We start from the raw sequence: 19701 nt of genomic DNA on the forward strand, positions 1-19701 counted from the left end.
AACGGACGGTCGAACGAACGAACGTACGTACGAACGAAAGAACGTACGTACGAACGAACGAATGAACTAATGTATGTACGTACGAATACACAAAGGAACAATCGAACGATACAACGAACGTACGTACAAACGAACCAACGTATAAACGTACGTACGTACGAATAAACGAACGATCCAACGAAAGAACGAACGAATGTACGTACGTACGACCGGACCAATGGACGAACGATCAAACAAACAAGAGAAAGAACGATTGAAGGAAAGAACGAATGTAAGTATGTACGTAGGTACGAACGAACAAACGAGGAAACGAACGTAAGTAATTACGTACTGACGAAAGAACGAAAGAAATTACGTACGTGCGGACGGACGGACGAAAAATAAACGAACGAAATCAGGTACGTTCGTTCTTTCGTACTTACGTATGTTCATTCGTACGTACATAGGTACGTATATACGTTGGTTCGTTTGAACGTACGTTCGTTTGTTGGATCGTTCGTTTTTCTTTTGTGCATTCGTACGTACGTTCCTACGAACGTACTTTCGTACGAACGAATGAACGAGGAAACGAACGTACGAAACAAACGTTCATTCTCTCGTTCGTACGTACGGAGGTACGTAGATGCTTTCGTTCGTTTATTCTGGCGTCCGTCCGTACCTTCGTTCGCACTTACGTACGTACGTTCGTTCGTTATTTCACTCGTACGAACGTACGTTCCTACGGTCGCAGTTGCGTTCGTTCGTGCGATCGTAAATACGTATATACGATATTTCGTTCCTTCGTACGTACAAACGTACGTAAGTTCATTCGTTAGTTCGTTCGCACGTACGTTCGTTTGCTTGCTCCTTCATTTCGTTCGTTCGTTCGTACATACGTTCATTCGCTCGTTCGTTCGTACGTAGATGCTTTCGTTCGTTTATTTTTTCGTCCGTCCGTCCGTACGTACGTACTTTCGTTCGTTTGTATATACGTTCATTCGCTCGTTCGTTCGTACGTAGATGCTTTCGTTCGTTTATACTTTCGTCCGTCCGTCCGTACGTACGTACTTTCGTTCGTTCTTTCGTCAGTACGTAATTACTTACGTTCGATTCCTCGTTTGTTCGTTCGTACCTACGTACATACTTACATTCGTTCTTTCCTTCAATCGTTCTTTCTCTTGTTTGTTTGATCGTTCGTCCATTGGTCCCGTCGTACGTACGTACATTCGTTCCTACGGTCGCACTTGCGTTCGTACGTACCTTCGTTTGTTCGTTCGATCGTAAATATGTAATTACGTACGTACGATATTTCGTTCGTTCGTACATACGATATTTCGTTCGTACGTACGTACGTAAGTTCATTCGTTAGTTCGGTCGAACGTTCGTTCGTACGTTCGCTTGCTGCTTCATTTCGTTCGTTCGTTCGTACGTACGTACGTTCGTTCGTACATACCTATATACGTTCATTCGTACATACCTATATACGTTCATTCGCTCGTTCATACGTACGGAGTTACGTAGATTCTTTAGTTCGTTTTTTCTTTCGTCCGTCCCTACGCACGTACGTACGTTCGTTAGTACTTAGGTACGTTCGTTCGTACTTACGTACGTTCGTTCGTACTTACGTACATTCGTTTCCTCGTTCTTTCGTTCGTACGAAAGTACGTTCGTTCGAACATACGTACGTACATACGTATATGCGTTGGTTCGATTGTACATACGTAATTACATACGTGCGTACGTTCATTAGTTGGATCGTTCGTTTGTTCTTTTCTGGATTCGTACGTACGTACGTTCGTTTGTTAGTTCGTACGTTCCTACGTTCGTTTGTTTCGATCGTAAGTTCATTTGTTTGTTCGTTCGCACGTACGTTCGTTTGCTTGCTCCTTCATTTCGTTCGTTCGTTCGTACATACGTTCATTCGCTCGTTCGTTCGTACGTAGATGCTTTCGTTCGTTTATTTTTTCGTCCGTCCGTCCGTCCGTCCGTCCGTACGTACTTTCGTTCGTTCTTTCGTCAGTACGTAATTACTTACGTTCGTTTCCTTGTTTGTTCGTTCGTACCTACGTACATACTTACATTCGTTCTTTCCTTCAATCGTTCATTCCTTCAATCGTTCATTCCTTCAATCGTTCTTTCTTTTGTTTGTTCGATCGTTCGTTCTTACGTACGTTCGTTCGTTGTATCTTTCGTTCATTCGTACGTACATACGGACGTACATACGTACGTATATACGTTGGTTCGTTTGAACGTACGTTCGTTTGTTGGATCGTTCGTTAGTTCTTTTGTGCATTCGTACGTACGTTCCTATTTTCGTTCGATCGATCGTGCGTTCGTTCGTGCTTACGTAAGTACGTACGTTCGTTCGTTATTTCACTCGTACGAAGGTACGTTCCTACGGTCGCACTTACGTCCGTTCGTTCGATCGTAAATACGTATGTACGATATTTCGTTCTTTTGTGCATTCGTACGTACGTTCCTATTTTCGTTCGATCGATCGTGCGTTCGTTCGTGTTTACGTAAGTACGTACGTTCGTTCGTTATTTCACTCGTACGAAGGTACGTTTCTACGGTCGCACTTACGTCCGTTCGTTCGATCGTAAATACGTATGTACGTTATTTCGTTCCTTCGTACGTACATACGTAATTTCATTCATTAGTTCGTTCGCACGTACGTTCGTTTGCTAGCTCCTTCATTTCGTTCGTTCATTCGAACGTACGTACTATCGTTCGTTTGTACATACGTTCATTCGCTCGTTCGTTCCTACGTAGATACTTTCGTTTGTTTATTCTTTCGTCCGTCCGTCCGTCCGTACATACGTACTTTCGTTCGTTCTTTCGTCAGTACGTAATTACTTACGTTCGTTTCCTCGTTTGTTCGTTCGTACCTACGTACATACTTACATTCGTTCTTTCCTTCAATCTTTCTTTCTCTTGTTTGTTTGATCGTTCGTCGATTGGTCCGGTCGTACGTACGTACATTCGTTCGTTCTTTCGTTGGATCGTTCGTTCATTCGTACGTACGTACGTATATACGTTAGTTCGTTTGTACGTACGTTCGTTGTATCGTTCGTTTGTGCATTCGTACGTACGTACGTTAGTTCATTCGTTTGTTCGTTCGTACGTACGTTCGTTCGTTCGTCCGTCCGTTCGGTCCTTCGTTAGTTATTTAATTCGTACGAACGTACGTTCCTACGGTCGCACTAGCGCTAGTACGTACGTACGTTCGTTCGTACATACCTATATACGTTCATTCGTAAATACCTATATACGTTCATTCGCTCGTTCGTACTTACGTACGTTCGCTCGTACTTACGTACGTTCGTACGAAAGTACGTTCGTTCGAACATACGTACGTACATACGTATATGCGTTGGTTCGATTGTACTTACGTAATTACATACGTGCGTACGTTCGTTCGTTGGATCGTTCGTTTGTTCTTTTCTGGATTCGTACGTACGTACGTTCGTTTGTTAGTTCGTACGTTCCTACGTTCGTTTGTTTCGATTGTTCGTTCGTTCTTTCGTACGTACGTACGTACGTTCGTTCGTCCGTCCGCACGTACTTACGTTCGTTCGTTATTTCATTCGTTCGAACATACGATCCTACGGTCGCTCTTGCGTTCGTTCGTTCGCTCGTTCATTCGTTCGCTCGTTCGATCGTAAATACGTAATTACGTACGTACGATATTTCATTCGTTCGTACGTACGATATTTCGTTCGTTCGTAAGTTCATTCGTTAGTTTGGTCGTACGTTCGTTCGTACGTTCGCTTGCTGCTTCATTTCGTTCGCAAGAGCGACCGTAGGATCGTACGTTCGTACGAATGAAATAACGAACGAACGTACGTACGTACGTAAAAACGTACGAATGCACAAAAGAACAATCGAACGATCCAACAAACGAAAGTACGTTCAAACGAACCAACGTATATACGTACGTATGTACGTACGAATGAACATACGTAAGTACGAACGAACGAACCTACTTTCGTACGAACGAAAGAACGAACATACCTTCGTACGTACGAATGAACGAAAGATCCAACGAACGAACGAACGTACGTAAGAACTAACGATCGAACAAACAAAAGAAAGAACGATTGAAGGAACGTACGAACGCACGTACGACCGAACTAACGAATGAACTTCCGTACGTACGAACGAACGAAATATCGTACGTACGTAATTACGTATTTATTTACGATCGAACGAACAAAGGAAAGTACGTACGAACGCAAGTGCGACCGTAGGAACGTACGTTCGTACGAATTAAATAACTAACGAACGAACGGACGTACGAACGAACGAACGAATGAACTAACCTACGTACGTACGAATGCACAAAGGAACAATCGAACGATACAACTAACGTACGTACAAACGAACGAACGTATATACGTACGTACGTACGAATGAACGAACGATCCAACGAAAGAACGAACAAATGTACGTACGTACAACCGGACCAATGGACGAACGATCAAACAAACAAGAGAATGAACGAATGTAAGTATGTAAGTAGGTACGAACGAACAAACGAGGAAACGAACGTACGTAAGTACGTACTGACGAAAGAACGAACGAAATTACGTACGTACGGACGGACGGACGAAAGAATAAACGAACGAAAGCTTCTACGTACGAACGAACGAGCGAATGAACGTATGTACGAACGAACGATAGTACGTACGTACGTACGAACGAACGAACGAGATGATGGAGCAAGCAAAAGAACTAACGAATGAACTTACGTACGTACGTATGTACGTGCGAAGTAACGATATATCGTACATACGTATTTACGAACGAACGAACGAACGCAAGTGCGACCGTAGGAACGTACGATCGTACGAGTGAAATAACGAACGAACGTACGTGCGTACGTAAGCAGGAGCGAACGCACGATCGAACGAACGTAGGAACGTACGTACGAATGCACAAACGAACAAAAGAACGATCCAACAAACGAACGTACGTTCAAACGAACGTACGTTCAAACGAACCAACGTATATACGTATGTACGTACGAATGAACATACGTAAGTACGAACGAACGAACGAACGAACGAACGTACGTAAGCACGAACGATCGAACAAACAAAAGAAAGAACGATTGAAGGATCGAACGAATGTAAGTATGTACGTAGGTACGAACGAACGAACGTACGTACGAACGATCGAACGTACGGACGGACGCCAGAATAAACGAACGAAAGCATCTACGTACCTCCGTACGGAGGAACGAGAGAATGAACGTATGTACGTCCGAACGAACAAAATATCGTACGTACGTAATTACGTATTTACGAGCAAACGAACGAACGCAAGAGCGACTGTAGGATCGTACGTTCGAACGAATGAAATAACGAACGAACATACGTACGTGCGAACGGACGAACGAACGTACGTACGTACGTAAGAACGAACGAACGATCGAAACAAACGAACGCAGGAACCTACGAACAAACAAACGAACGTATGTACGTACGAATCCAGAAAAGAACAAAAGAACGATCCAACGAACGAACGTACTTTCGTACGAACGAAAGAACGAGGAAACGAACGTACGTACGTGCGTAGGGACGGACGAAAGAAAAAACCAACGAAAGCATCTACGTACCTCCGTACGTACGAACTAACGAATGAACTTACGTACGTACGAACGAACGAAATATCGTACGTACGTAATTACGTATTTACGATCGAACGAACAAACGAAAGTACGTACGAACGCAAGTGCGACCGTAGGAACGTACGTTCGTACGAATTAAATAACTAACGAACGACCGAACGGACGGACGAACGAACGAACGTACGTACAAACGAACCAACGTATATATGTACGTACGTACGAATGAACGAACGATCCAACGAAAGAACGAACGAATGTACGTACGTACGACCGGACCAATGGACGAACGATCAAACAAACAAGAGAAAGAACGATTGAAGGAAAGAACGAATGTAAGTATGTACGTAGGTACGAACGAACAAACGAGGAAACGAACGTACGTAAGTACGTACTGACGAAAGAACGAACGAAATTACGTACGTACGGACGCACGAAAGAATAAACGAACGAAAGCATCTACGTACGAACGAACGAGCGAATGAACGTATGTACGAACGAACGATAGTACTACGTACGAACGAACAAACGAAATGAAGGAGCAAGCAAACGAACGTACGTGCGAACGAAATAACGAATGAACTTACGTACGTATGTACGTACGAAGGAACGAACGCAAGTGCGACCGTAGAAACGTACGATCGTACGAGTGAAATAACGAACGAACGTACGTACGTACGTAAGCACGAACGAACGCCCGATCGAACGAACGTAGGAACGTACGTACGAATGCACAAAAGAACAAACGAACGATCCAACAAACGAACGTTCGTTCAAACGAACCAACGTATATACGTACGAATGAACGTAAGTACGAACGAACGAACGTACTTTTGTACAAACGAGTGAACTAACGTACGTACGTACGAATGCACAGACGAACGATACAACGAACGTACGTACAAACGAACCAACGTATATACGTACGTACGAATGAACGAACGATCCCAGAAACGAACGTACGTTCAAACGAACCAACGTATATACGAACGTATATACGTACGAATGAACATACGTAAGTACGAACGTACTTTCGTACGAACGAAAGAACGAACGTACCTACGTACATACGAATGAACGAAAGATCCAACGAACGTACGTAAGAACGAACGATCGAACAAACAAAACAAAGAACGATTGAGGAACGAACGAATGTAAGTATGTACGTAGGTACGAACGAAAGAACGAACAAACGAGGAAACGAATGTACGTACGAAAGAACGAACGAACGTAGGGACGGACGCCAGAATAAAGAAACGAAAGCATCTAGGTACGTACGAACGAGAGAATGAACGTATGTTCGAACGAACGAGAGAATGAACGTATGTTCGAACGAACGATAGTACGTACGAACGAAATGAAGGAGCAAGCGAACGGAAGAACGAACGTACGAACGAACTAAAGAATGAACTTACGTACGTTCGTTCGATCGTACGTAGATGATTTCGTTCGTTTATTCTTTCGTCCGTCCGTCCGTACGTACGTAATTTCGTTTGTTCTTTCGTCAGTAAGTAATTACTTACGTTCGTTTCCTCGTTTGTTCGTTCGTACCTACGTACATACTTACATTCGTTCTTTCCTTCAATCGTTCTTTCTCTTGTTTGTTTGATCGTTCGTCCATTGATCCGGTCGTACGTACGTACATTCGTTCGTTCTTTCGTTGGATCGTTCGTTTATTCGTACGTACGTACGTATATACGTTGGTTCGTTTGTACGTACGTTCGTTGTATCGTTCGATTGTTCCTTTGTGCATTCGTACGTACGTACGTTAGTTCATTCGTTCGTTCGTACGTACGTTCGTTCGTTCGTACGTACGTTCGTTCGTTCGTACGTACGTTCGTTCGTTCGACCGTCCGTTCGGTCGTTCGTTCGTTATTTCATTCGTACGAACGTACGATCCTACGGTCGCTCTTGCGTTCGTTCGTTCGCTCGTTCGATCGTAAATACGTAATTACGTTCGCTTGCTCCTTCATTTCGTTGGTACGTACTATCGTTCGTACGTACATACGTTCATTCTCTCGTTCGTACGTACGGAGGTACGTAGATGCTTTCGTTCGTTTATTCTGGCGTCCGTCCGTCCGTACGTTCGTTCGTACGTACGTACGTATATACGTTGGTTCGTTTGTACGTACGTTCGTTTGTTCCTTTGTGCATTCGTACGTACGTACGTTAGTTCGTTCGGTCGTTCGTTAGTTATTTAATTCGTACGAACCTACGTTCCTACGGTCGCACTTGCGTTCGTACGTACGATATTACGTTCGTTCGTACGTACGATATTTCGTTCGTTCGTAAGTTCATTCGTTAGTTCGGTCGTACGTTCGTTCGTACGTTCGCTTGCTGCTTCATTTCGTTCGCAAGAGCGACCGTAGGATCGTACGTTCGTACGAAAGAAATAACGAACGAACGTACGTACGTAAGCACGTACGAACGCACGATCGATCGAACGAACGTAGGAACGTACGTACGAATGCACAAAAGAACAATCGAACGATCCAACAAACGAAAGTACGTTCAAACGAACCAACGTATATACGTACGTACGTACGTACGAATGCACAGACGAACGATACAACGAACGTACGTACAAACGAACCAACGTATATACGTACGTACGTACGAATGAACGAACGATCGAAAAAACAAAAGAAAGAACGATTGAAGGAACGAACGAATGTAAGTATGTACGTAGGTACGAACGAAAGAACGAACAAACGAGGAAACGAATGAACGTACGAAAGAACGAACGAATGTAAGTATGTACGTAGGTACGAACGAAAGAACGAACAAACGAGGAAACGAATGAACGTACGAAAGAACGAACGCACGGACGGACGCCAGAATAAACAAACGAAAGCATCTACGTACCTCCGTACGTACGAACGAGAGAATGAACGTATGTACGAACGAACGAGAGATTGAACGTATGTACGAACGAACGATAGTACGTACGAACGAAATGAAGGAGCAAGCGAACGTAAGAACGAACGTACGAACGAACTAAAGAATGAACTTACGTACGTTCATTCGCTCGTTCGATCGTACGTAGATGATTTCGTTCGTTTATCCTTTCGTCAGTACGTACGTAATTTCGTTTGTTCTTTCGTCAGTACGTACTTACGTACGTTCGTTTCCTCGTTTGTTGGTTCGTACCTACGTACATACTTACATTCGTTCTTTCCTTCAATCGTTCTTTCTCTTGTTTGTTTGATCGTTCGTCCATTGGTCCGGTCGTTCGTACGTACATTCGTTCTTTCTTTCGTTGGATCGTTCGTTCATTCGTACGTACGTACATATATACGTTGGTTCGTTTGTACGTACGTTCGTTGTATCGTTCGTTTGTGCATTCGTACGTACGTATGTTAGTTCATTCGTTTGTTCGTTCGTACGTACGTTCGTTCGTTCGTCCGTCCGTTCGGTCGTTCGTTTGTTATTTAATTCGTACGAACGTACGTTCCTACGGTCGCACTTGCGTTCGTACGTACTTTCGTTTGTTCCTTCGATCGTAAATACGTAATTACGTACGTACGATATTTCGTTCGTTCGTACGTACGTAAGTTCATTCGTTAGTGCGGTCGTACGTTCGCTTGCTGCTTCATTTCGTTCGTTCGTTCGTACGTACGTACGTTCGTTCGTACGTACGTACGTTCGTTCGTACATACCTATATACGTTCATTCGTACATACCTATATACGTTCATTCGCTCGTTCGTACGTACGGAGTTACGTAGATGCTTTCGTTCGTTTTTTCTTTCGTCCGTCCCTACGCACGTACGTACGTTCGTTCGTACTTACGTACGTTCGTTTCCTCGTTCTTTCGTTCGTACGAAAGTACGTTCGTTCGAACATACGTACGTACATACGTATATGCGTTGGTTCGATTGTACTTACGTAATTACATACGTGCGTACGTTCGTTCGTTGGATCGTTCGTTTGTTCTTTTCTGGATTCGTACGTACGTACGTTCGTTTGTTAGTTCGTACGTTCCTACGTTCGTTCGATTCGATCGTTCGTTCGTTCTTACGTACGCACGTACGTTCGTTCGTCCGTCCGCACGTACGTACGTTCGTTCGTTATTTCATTCGTTCGAACGTACGATCCTACGGTCGCTCTTGCGTTCGTTCGTTCGCTCGTTCGATCGTAAATACGTAATTACGTACGTACGAAATATTGTTCGTTCCAACGTACATACGTAAGTTCATTCTTTAGTTCGTTCGTACGTTCGCTTGCTCCTTCATTTCGTTGGTACGTACTATCGTTCGTTCGTACATACGTTCATTCTCTCGTTCGTACGTACGGAGGGACGTAGATGCTTTTGTTCGTTTATTCAAGCGTCCGTCCGTACGTTCGTTCGATCGTTCGTACGTACGTTCGTTTGTTCGTTCGTTCGTACCTACGTACATACTTACATTTGTTCGTTCCTTCAATCGTTCTTTCTTTTGTTTGTTCGATTGTTCGTTCTTACGTACGTTCGTTCGTTCGTTCGTTCGTACTTACGTATGTTCATTCGTACGTACATACGTACGTATATACGTTGGTTCGTTTGAACGTACGTTCGTTTGTTGGTTCGTTCTTTTGTTATTTTGTTCGTTCGATCGATCGTGCGTTCGGTCGTGCTTACGTACGTACGTACGTTCGTTCGTTATTTCACTCGTACGAACGTACGTTCCTACGGTCGCACTTGCGATCGTTCGTTCGTTCGTAAATACGTATGTACGATATTTCGTTCCTTCGTACGTACATACGTACCTACGTAAGTTCATTCGTTAGTTCGTTTGCTTGCTCCTTCATTTCGTTCGTTCGTTCGTACGTACTATCGTTCGTTCGTACATACGTTCATTCGCTCGTTCGTTCGTACGTAGATGCTTTCGTTCGTTTATTCTTTCGTCCGTCCGTCCGTACGACCGTAATTTCGTTCGTTCTTTCGTCAGTACGCACTTACTTACGTTCGTGTCCTCGTTTGTTCGTTCGTACCTACTTACATACTTACATTCGTTCTTTCTCTTGTTTGTTCGATCGTTCGTCCATTGGTCCGGTCGTACGTACGTACATTCGTTCGTTCTTTCGTTGGATCGTTCGTTCATTCGTACGTACGTACGTATATACGTTGGTTCGTTTGTACGTACGTTCGTTGTATCGTTCGATTGTTCCTTTGTGCATTCGTACGTACGTTCGTTCGTTCGTACGTCCGTTCGACCGGTCGTTCGTTACTTATTTAATTCGTAAGAACGTACGTTCCTACGGTCTCATTTGCGTTCGTACGTACTTTCCTTTGTTCGTTCGATCGTAAATAAATACCTAATTACGTACGTACGATATTTCGTTCGTTCGTACGTACGTAAGTTCATTCGTTAGTTCGGTCGTACGTTCGCTTGCTGCTTCATTTTGTTCGTACGTACATACTTACATTCGTTCGTTCCTTCAATCGTTCTTTCTTTTGTTTGTTCGATCGTTCGTTCTTACGTACGTTCGTTCGTTCGTTGGATCTTTCGTTCATTCGTACGTACGAAGGTACGTTCGTTCTTTCGTTCGTACGAAAGTAGGTTCGTTCGTTCGTACTTACGTATGTTCATTCGTACGTACATACGTACGTATATACGTTGGTTCGTTTGAACGTACTTTCGTTAGTTGGATCGTCCGATTGTTCTTTTGTGCATTCGTACGTGCTTACGTACGTACGTACGTTCGTTCGTTATTTCATTCGTACGAACGTACGATCCTACGGTCGCTCTTGCGAACAAAATGAAGCAGCAAGCGAACGTACGAACGAACGTACAACCGAACTAACGAATGAACTTACGAACGAACGAAATATCGTACGTACGAACGAACGAAATATCGTACGTTCGTAATTACGTATTTACGATCGAATGAACAAACGAAAGTACGTACGAACGCAAGTGCGACCGTAGGAACGTAGGTTCGTACGAATTAAATAACTAACGAACGACCGAACGAGCTAACGTACGTACGTACGAATGCACAAAGGAACAAACGAACGATACAACGAATGTACGTACAAACGAACCAACGTATATACGTACGTACGTACGAATGAACGAACGAATGTAAGTATGTCCGTAGGTACGAACGAACGAACAAACGAACGTACGTACGAACGATCGAATAAACGAACGAAAGCATCTACGTACCTCCGTACGTACGAACGAGAGAATGAACGTATGTACGTACGAACGATAGTACGTACCAACGAAATAAAGGAGCAAGCGAACGTACGAACGAAATAAAGAATGAACTTACGTATGTCCGTCCGAACGAACAAAATATCGTACGTACGTAATTACGTATTTACGATCGAACGAGCGAACGAACTAACGCAAGAGCGACCGTAGGATCGTACCTTCGTACGAATGAAATAACGAACGAACGACCGAACGGACGGTCGAACGAACGAACGTACATACGTACGAACGAACGTACGTACGAACGAACGAATGAACTAACGTACGTACGTACGAATGCACAAAGGAACAATCGAACGATACAACGAACGTACGTACAAACGAACCAACGTATAAACGTACGTACGTACGAATAAACGAACGATCCAACGAAAGAACGAACGAATGTACGTACGTACGACCGGACCAATGGACGAACGATCAAACAAACAAGAGAAAGAACGATTGAAGGAAAGAACGAATGTAAGTATGTACGTAGGTACGAAGGAACAAACGAGGAAACGAACGTAAGTAATTACGTACTGACGAAAGAACGAACGAAATTACGTACGTACGGACGGACGGACGTACGTAAGTTCATTCTTTAGTTCGTTCGTACGTTCGTTCTTACGTTCGCTTGCTCCTTCATTTCGTTCGTACGTACTATCGTTCGTTCGTACATACGTTCATTCTCTCGTTCGTACGTACGGAGGTACGTAGATGCTTTCGTTCGTTTATTCTGGCGTCCGTCCGTACGTTCGTTCGTTCTTACGTACGTACTATCGTTAGTTCGTACATACGTTCATTCGCTCGTTCGTTCGTACGTAGATGCTTTCGTTCGTTTATTCTTTCGTCAGGACGTACTTACGTACGTTCGTTTCCTCGTTTGTTCGTTCGTACCTACGTACATACTTACATTCGTTCTTTCCTTCAATCGTTCTTTCTCTTGTTTGTTTGATCGTTCGTCCATTGGTTCGGTCGTACGTACGTACATTCGTTCTTTCTTTCGTTGGATCGTTCGTTCATTCATACGTACGTACATATATATGTTGGTTCGTTTGTACGTACGTTCGTTGTATCGTTCGTTTGTGCATTCGTACGTACCTACGTTAGTTCATTCGTTTGTTCGTTCGTACGTACGTTCGTTCGTTCGTCCGTCCGTTCGGTCGTTCGTTAGTTATTTAATTCGTACGAACGTACGTTCCTACGGTCGCACTTGCGTTCGTACGTACTTTCGTTTGTTCGTTCGATCGTAAATACGTAATTACGTACGTACGATATTTCGTTCGTTCGTACGTACGTAAGTTCATTCGTTAGTTCGGTCGTACGTTCGCTTGCTGCTTCATTTCGTTCGTTCGTTCGTACGTACGTACGTACGTTCGTTCGTACATACCTATATACGTTCATTCGCTCGTTCGTACGTACAGAGTTACATAGATGCTTTCGTTCGTTTTTTGTTTCGTCCGTCCCTACGCACGTACGTACGTTCATTCGTACTTACGTACGTTCGTTCGTACTTACGTACGTTCGCTCGTACTTACGTACGTTCGTTTCATCGTTCTTTCGTTCGTACGAAAGTACGTTCGTTCGAACATACGTACGTACATACGTATATGCGTTGGTTCGATTGTACTTACGTAATTACATACGTGCGTACGTTCGTTCGTTGGATCGTTCGTTTGTTCTTTTCTGGATTCGTACGTACGTATGTTCGTTTGTTAGTTCGTACGTTCCTACGTTCGTTTGATTCGATCGTTCGTTCGTTCTTACGTACGTACGTACGTTCGTTCGTCCGTCCGCACGTACTTACGTTCGTTCTTTATTTCATTGGTTCGAACGTACGATCCTACGGTCGCTCTTGCGTTCGTTCGTTCGCTCGTTCGGTCGTAAATACGTAATTACGTACGTACGATATTTTGTTCGTTCGGACGTACATACGTAAGTTCATTCTTTAGTTCGTTCGTACGTTCTCTTGCTCCTTCATTTCGTTGGTACGTACTATCGTTCGTTCGTACATACGTTCATTCTCTCGTTCGTACGTACGGAGGTACGTAGATGCTTTCGTTCGTTTATTCTGGCGTCCGTCCGTACGTTCGTTCAATCGTTCGTACGTACGTTCGTTTGTTCGTTCGTTCGTACCTACGTACATAGTTACATTCGTTCGTTCCTTCAATCGTTCTTTCTTTTGTTTGTTCGATCGTTCGTTCTTACGTACGTTCGTTCGTACTTATGTATGTTCATTCGTACGTACATACGTACGTATATACGTTGGTTCGTTTGAACGTACGTTCGTTTGTTGGATCGTTCTTTTGTTCTTTTGTGCATTCGTACGTACGTTCCTACATGCGTTCGCTCGTGCCTACGTACGTACGTACGTTCGTTATTTCACTCGTACGAACGTACGTTCCTACGGTCGCACTTACGTTCGTTCGTTCGTTCGTAAATACGTATGTACGATATTTCGTTCCTTCGTACGTACATACGTACGTACGTAAGTTCATTCGTTTGTTCGTTTGCTTGCTCCTTCATTTTGTTCGTTCGTTCGTACGTACTACCGTTCGTTCGTACATACGTTTATTCGCTTGTTCGTTCGTACATAGATGCTTTCGTTCGTTTATTCTTTCGTCCGTCCGTCCGTACGTACGTAATTACGTCAGTACGTACTTACGTACGTTCGTTTCCTCGTTTGTTCGTTCGTACCTACTTACATACTTACATTCGTTCTTTCTCTTGTTCGTTTGATCGTTCGTCCATTGGTCCGGTCGTACGTACGTACATTTGTTTGTTCTTTCGTTGGATCGTTCGTTCATTCGTTCGTACGTACGTATATACGTTGGTTCGAACTAACGAATGAACTTACGTACGTACGAACGAACGAAATATCGTACGTACGTACGTTATTTCATTCGTACGAACGTACGATCCTACGGTCGCTCTTGCGAACGAAATGAAGCAGCAAGCGAACGTACGAACGAACGTACGACCGAACTAACGAATGAACTTACGAACGAACGAAATATCGTACGTACTTAATTACGTATTTACGATCGAATGAACAAACGAAAGTACGTACGAACGCAATGCGACCGTAGGAACGTAGGTTCGTACGAATTAAATAACTAACGAACGACCGAACAAACTAACGTACGTACGTACGAATGCACAAAGGAACAAACGAACGATACAACGAACGTACGTACAAACGAACCAACGTATATACGTACGTACGTACGTACGTACTAATGAGCGAACGAATGTAAGTATGTCCGTAGGTACGAACGAACGAACAAACGAACGTTCGTACGAATGATCGAACAAACGTACGGACGGACGGACGCCAGAATAAACGAACGAAAGCATCTACGTGCCTCTGTACGTACGATCGAGAGAATGAACGTATGTACGAACGAACGATAGTACGTACCAACGAAATGAGGGAGCAACCGAACGTACGAACGAACTAAAGAATGAACTTACGTATGTACGTCCGAACGAGCAAAATATCGGACGTACGTAATTACGTATTTACGATCGAACGATCCAACGAACGAACGTACGCACGTATGTAATTACGTAAGTACAATCGAACAAACGCATATACGTATGTACGTACGTATGTTCGAACGAACGTACTTTCGTACGAACGAAAGAACGAGGAAACGAACGTACGTAAGTACGAACGAACGTACGTAAGTACGAACGACAGTACGTACGTGCGTAGGGACGGACGAAAGAAAAAACGAACGAAAGCATCTACGTAACTGCGTACGTACGAACGAGCGAATGAACGTATATAGGTATGTACGAATGAACGTATATAGGTATGTCCGAACGAACGCACGTACGTACGAACGAACGAACGAAATGAAGCAGCAAGCGAACGTACGAACGAACGTACGACCGAACTAACGAATGAACTTACTAACGTACGAACGAACGAAATATCGTACGTACGTAATTACGTATTTACGATCGAACGAACAAACGAATGTACGTACGAACGCAAGTGCGACCGTAGGAACGTACGTTCGTACGAATTAAATAACTAACGAACGACCGAACGGACGGACGAACGAACGAACGTACGTACGAACGAACAAACGAATGAACTAACGTACGTACGTAAGCACAAAACAACAAACGAACGATCCAACAAACGAACGTACGTTCAAACGAAACAACGTATATACGTACGTATGTACTGACAAATGAACATACGTAAGTACGAACGAACGAACGTACTTTCGTACGAACGAAAGAACGAACGTACCTACGTACGTACGAATGAACGAAAGATCGTACGTACGTACGGACGGACGGACGAAAAAATAAACGAACGAAAGCATCTACGTACGAACGAACGAGCGAATGAACGTATGTACGAACGAACGAACGAAATGAAGGAGCAAGCAAACGAACGTACGTGCGAACGAACTAACGAATGAACTTACGTACGTTTGTACGTACGAAGGAACGAAATATCGTATATACGTATTTACGATCGAACGAACGAACGCAACTGCGACCGTAGGAACGTACGTTCGTACGAGTGAAATAACGAACGAACGTACGTACGTAAGTGCGAACGAACGTAGGAACGTACGTACGAATGCACAAAAGAAAAACGAACGATCCAACAAACGAACGTACGTTCAAACGAACCAACGTATATACGTACCTATGTACGTACGAATGAACATACGTAAGTACGAACGAACGAACGTACCTGATTTCGTTCGTTTATTTTTCGTCCGTCCGTCCGTACGTACGTAATTTCGTTCGTTCTTTCGTCAGTACGTAATTACTTACGTTCGTTTCCTCGTTTGTTCGTTCGTACCTACGTACATACTTACATTCGTTCTTTCCTTCAATCGTTCTTTCCTTCAATCGTTCTTTCTTTTGTTTGTTCGATCGTTCGTTCTTACTTACGTTCGTTCGTTCGTTGGATCTTTCGTTCATTCGTACGTACGAAGGTACGTTCGTTCTTTCGTTCGTACGAAAGTAGGTTCGTTCGTTCGTACGTACGTATGTTCATTCGTACGTACATACGTACGTATATACGTTGGTTCGTTTGAACGTACTTTCGTTTGTTGGATCGTTCGATTGTTCTTTTGTGCATTCGTACGTACGTTCCTACGTTCGTTCGATCGATCGTGCGTTCGTACGTGCTTATGTACGTACGTTCGTTCGTTATTTCATTCGTACGAACGTACGATCCTACGGTAGCTCTTGCGAACGAAATGAAGCAGCAAGCGAACGTACGACCGAACGAACTTACGAACGAACGAAATATCGTACGTACGAACGAAATATCGTACGTACGTAATTACGTATTTACGATCGAATGAACAAACGAAAGTACGTACGAACGCAAGTGCGACCGTAGGAACGTAGGTTCGTACGAATTAAATAACTAACGAACGACCGAACGAACTAACGTACGTACGTACGAATGCACGAAGGAACAAACGATCGATACAACGAACGTACGTACCAACGAAATGAGGGAGCAAGCGAACGTACGAACGAACTAAAGAATGAACTTACGTATGTCCGTCCGAACGAACAAAATATCGTACGTACGTAATTACGTATTTACGATCGAACGAGCGAACGAGCGAACGAACGAACGCAAGAGCGACCGTAGGATCGTACGTTCGTACGAATGAAATAACGAACGAACGACCGAACGGACGGTCGAACGAACGAACGTACGTACGTACGAACGAACTAACGATCGCACGAACGAACGCAACTGCGACCGTAGGAACGTACGTTCGTACGAGTGAAATAACAAACGAACGTACGTACGTAAGCACGAACGAACGCACGATCGATCGAACGAACGTAGGAACGTACGTACGAATGCACAAAAGAACAAACGAACGATACAACAAACGAACGTACGTTCAAACGAACCAACGTATATACGTACGTATGTACGTACGAATGAACATACGTAAGTACGAACGAACGAACGTACTTTCGTACGAACGAAAGAACGAACGTACCTACGTACGTACGAATGAACGAAAGATCCAACGAACGAACTAATGTACGTAAGAACGAACGATCGAACAAACAAAAGAAAGAACGATTGAAGGAACGAACGAATGTAAGTATGTACGTAGGTACGAACGAAAGAACGAACGAACGAACAAACGAACGTACGTACGAACGATCGAACGAACGTACGGACGGACGCCAGAATAAACGAACGAAAGCATCTACGTACCTCCGTACGTACGAACGAGAGAATGAACGTATGTACGAACGAACGATAGTACGTACCAACGAAATGAGGGAGCAAGCGAACGTACGAACGAACTAAAGAATGAACTTACGTATGTACGTCCGAACGAACAAAATATCGTACGTACGTAATTACGTATTTACGATCGAACGAGCGAACGAACGAACGCAAGAGCGACCGTAGAATCGTACGTTCGAACGAATGAAATAACGAACGAACGTACTTACGTGCGGATGGACGAACGAACGTACGTACGTACGTACGAACGAACGAACGAACGATCGAAACAAACGAACGTAGGAATGTACGAACTAACAAACGAACGTACGTGCGTACGAATCCAGAAAAGAACAAACGAACGATCCAACGAACGAACGTACGCACGTATGTAATTACGTAAGTACAATCGAACCAACGCATATACGTACGAACGAACTAACGAATGAACTTACGTACGTACGTACGAACGAAATATCGTATGTACGTAATTACGTATTTACGATCGAACGAACAAACGAAAGTACGTACGAACGCAAGTGCGACCGTAGGAACGTACGTTCGTACGAATTAAATAACTAAAGAACGACCGAATGGACGGACGAACGAACGTACGTACGTACGAATGCACAAACGAACGATACAACGAACGTACGTACAAACGAACCAACGTATATACGTATGTACGTACGAATGAACGAACGATCCAACGAAAGAACGAACGAATGTACGTACGTACGACCGGACCAATGGACGAACGATCAAACAAACAAGAGAAAGAACGATTGAAGGAAAGAACGAATGTAAGTATGTACGTAGGTACGAACGAACAAACGAGGAAACGAACGTAAGTAATTACGTACTGACGGAAGAACGAACGAAAGTACGTACGTACGTACGGTCGGACGAAAGTATAAACGAACGAAAGCAACTACGTACGAACGAACGAGCGAATGAACGTATGTACAAACGAACGATAGTACGTACGTTCGAATGAACGAACGAAATGAAGGAGCAAGCAAACGAACGTACGTGCGAACGAACTAATGAATGAAATTACGTATGTACGTACGAAGGAACGAAATAACGTACATACGTATTTACGATCGAACGAACGGACGTAAGTGCGACCGTAGGAACGTACCTTCGTACGAGTGAAATAACGAACGAACGTACGTACTTACGTAAGCACGAACGAACGCACGATCGATCGAACGAAAGTAGGAACTTACGTACGAATGCACAAAAGAACTAACGAACGATCCAACAAACGAACGTACGTTCAAACGAACCAACGTATATACGTACGTATGTACGTACGTATGTACGTACGAATGAACGAAAGATACAACGAACGAACGAACGTACGTAAGAACGAACGATCGAACAAACAAAAGAAAGAACGATTGAAGGAAAGAACGATTGAAGGAAAGAACGATTGAAGGAAAGAACGAATGTAAGTATGTACGTAGGTACGAACGAACAAACGAGAAACGAACGTACGTAAGTACGTACTGACGAAAGAACGAACGAAAGTACGTACGGACGGACGGACGGACGAAAAAATAAACGTACATACGTTCATTCGCTCGTTCGTTCGTACGTAGATGCTTTCGTTCGTTTATTCTTTCGTCCGTCCGTTTATTCTTTCGTTCGTCAGTACGT

Source organism: Octopus bimaculoides, chromosome 18, assembly GCF_046866305.1.
Source record: "Octopus bimaculoides isolate indiv1 chromosome 18, ASM4686630v1, whole genome shotgun sequence".
Taxonomy (NCBI): domain Eukaryota; kingdom Metazoa; phylum Mollusca; class Cephalopoda; order Octopoda; family Octopodidae; genus Octopus; species Octopus bimaculoides.